The sequence below is a fragment of the Dipodomys spectabilis genome, unplaced genomic scaffold, assembly GCF_019054845.1.
Source record: "Dipodomys spectabilis isolate Male_0828 unplaced genomic scaffold, ASM1905484v1 ptg000356l, whole genome shotgun sequence".
Classification (NCBI taxonomy): Eukaryota; Metazoa; Chordata; class Mammalia; order Rodentia; family Heteromyidae; genus Dipodomys; species Dipodomys spectabilis.
This window is the reverse complement of record NW_024871033.1, coordinates 839,629-843,000: the sequence shown is the minus strand read 5'-3', so window position 1 is coordinate 843,000 and position 3,372 is coordinate 839,629.

The following is a 3,372-nucleotide window of genomic DNA, read 5'->3' as shown; positions in this document are numbered from 1 at the left end:
CATGTACCCCCACATGGTAGCTAAATTTTTCAATCATCTGTCTTTTTTGTCACTCACTGCTGTTCTCTTCAACTCATCAGGTAAAATGATCTGCATTCACAATAGCCTTCTAATTTTTGACTTTAAGAGAAATGTTATGCCCATCATGAATTAAAATGTTCTGTTTTTGTTGGATTCACTGCCTTGAGGAAGTTGCCAAATTCCACAGTTTTCTGCTTACAACTGACTGAGTCAGTTCTTTTCTCACCTCTTGTTAAATCTGCTGAGGTGTATTGCAATCTGGTATCTCCCTGTCATATGAATTTTAAAAAAAATTTATTATGAAAATACCATACAGAGGGGTTACAATTACATGGGCAAGGTAATGAGTACATTTCTTATCAAGCATTGTAGCCTCCTCCTTTGTTTCCCCTTCCCATCCTCCCCTGGCCCCCCCACCCAAATACTGAGGTGCTCTGTTTAATGGATTGAATTCTCATCATAATTTTACTTATTTGAAAATGTTAATTCATCCACAAATCATTTGTTTTAGCACTTACCATGTGCCAGGCACTTACCTAAATTTAAGCCAGAGAGCCTGTACTTCAAGAACTTATAGACCATGAGTTTTTATTCTAAACTTCATATTAGAATTACCTAGAAAGTTTTAACACACACTCAAGTCTGAGTCTCACCCCTATAGATTCCCATTTAATTAGTCTAGGTGTGGGCTAGACATGAAATTTCAAAGCCCCACTGATGAGTCAAATTGTCTAGTCAACATTGAACTCCACTACTCTAGGGCAATGTTTAAAAGTGTCCAAGTGCAGTAGCTTTAGAATCAGGATTACCTTGGCACTAGTCAAAAATGCACACCTTTTTCCTCTGTTCCTCACTTCCTAAAACTCTATGGGTAGGACATTTTTTGTTACTGTTGCTTGTTTGTTTTTTAATACTGGTACTAGGGTTTGCCCCTTCTCAGCTTTTTGCTCACATCTGTTACTCTATTTCTTGAACTATGTTTCTAGCCCAGTATTTTCTTGCTTAATTGGAAAAGAGTCTCAAATTTGTCTACCCTGATTGGCTCCAAATACAATCCTCAAATCTCATCATCCTGAGTAGCTAGAATCTACCAGTGTCTGGCTCAGCAATCTTAGTTTTACTAAACTAAGATTTTCTTTGAAAGATACAGATAGTATATATTTTAGGCTCATGGACATATGGTTTCTGCTGTACAGACTCATTGCTATTGTACTATGAAAGCAACCTTAGGTAAAACATAAGCAAATTAATATGATTATGTTCTAATAAAATGTTATTTGTAGAACAGGTGGTTGGGCTGGCTTGGGACAGTGAATAGTTATTTGTCTATTCAGTCCTGTGGTGGGTGGTTGTGTTACATGCTGACATTTGAAGACCAGTGGTTCAGGAAAATAACAAGTGAATAGTCAGAAAAATATGCTATTAGACATGATAAGTTATTTGCAAGGGAAGCAAACATTGTTAAGAGAGTACATTAGAAGACACCTAATCCAGACTTGATGGGTGGGAAAAGATTGGAACAGAAGGTATCAGTTAATAAAAAATAGCCTAGTAGAGAATATTCTTTCTAGTCTTTCTGAATGTGTACCCTAGTTACACTTACTATTGCCTCCCATTGCCTAACTCAACTGTCAGGACAGCTCCCTTTCCATTATTTTATTCATATTCTTCATATTCTACTTTATTCATACTCTTTTTAGGTATAAGTATCTTTTTTCCCTGTCTCTTTTTATAACTATTTCTCAAGTCTCAGTTCAGATTCCAAAGAGAGTTTAGAATTCCCTTCCTATCAGCACACATATGAGATGTCAATGTATCAGAGATGCCAGCTGCTCAAAAGAAGGCAGATGTACAGTTTTCAGGTTAATGAACCAGCTAGCTCCCAAGCCTGTAAATTTACAGGTCATAATGGAGTGAGGCAAAGCCTGTGGGTGAAATTGATGGATATATTTTGAATATTCAAAGATTTTAAGTGAATAGCAAGAACATTTTTATGGTTTGCAATTAGAACGTCAAGCAATAAGGAATTCTACAGAACAAAGTATGTAACAGACAAGACTCACATTGGATGTACAGGCTAACCTAAAGTAGTGCAGTAGCCATGCTATTTGTAGCCATTTTTAGGTTGTCCATACTCAAAAGAAACTAAATCTTCATGCCCATAACTACACTTCACTTATGTTTTTATTATGGTACTGGAGATTGAACTCATGACCTCATGTTTGTCTTGGAAGCCTAATATCTCTTGAGCCACAGTCCAAGTTGTTTTGCTTTTAGTTTTTCAGCTAGTGTCTCCTGCTAACATGTTTTTTGATATTGAACCATGGTGTTCCTACCTCTACTTCCTGAGTAGCTGGGGTTATGTATGTGTATAAACACACTCAGCCCTCAAACCTACTCTGTACCTTATGGATGTTAGTACATTCAGAATGAATTTTTATTTTTCGTTATACAAAATAATTTGCTATTTTCAGTAAGTACTTTTGTTAAATCCCTCTCTACCCTGTCAAAGTTCCAAGTTGAAAACCCTTTTATATATTTTCAAACTGATGCTTTCTTTGAACAAAGCCTAACTTTGGTTGTCTATATTAGATATGAGCAATTTATTTATAAATTTACACAATTTTCTTTATTGACATCACATCTACTGTAAGTTACATAGCTGTGTTTGAGAGAGAGGAGGGAAAGAGAGAAAGAGAAAGAGAAAGGAGATAAAGTAGAGGAACATCTCTCTAGCTTCTTACCTCCATATCTACCCACCCACCTACTATCTATCTATGACAAATTCCATGTAACTATGATATATATATATATATATATATATATATATATATATATATATATATATGGCATAGGAAAATGGTTAGAGGAATGAGAAAGACACTTTATCTGGTATTTGATGTTTTCTGGACTTTGACATTATGATATATATATATATATATATATATATATTTGTAAACAGAGGGTAGCTTGATCATTTTCAGATTTTACAAAGGTATTCTAAAGATTATGTGAGTGAGTTTATCTTGAGTAGAGAGAAAATTGCCTGTTGAATATGCTTTGATGAAATGACTCTACCCTACTTGTCTCCCTTCAGTATTCCACAACTTCCCTTATCATTTATCAATTGGAACACTGCATTCACATCTAAGTCCACTCTGTACTTCTAAATCACTTAATGGACTGAAAAAATAACTAAATCCTCACATATGCATATAGTTTAAAACTAATAGAAAATTAAAAATTAAAAGGAACTTCAGAAAAATCAGCTAGCTCAGTATCTTAATTTTACAAATATGTTATCTGTGTCTCAGAAAGGTTAAATGATTTTTCTTGGGTCATACCATAAAT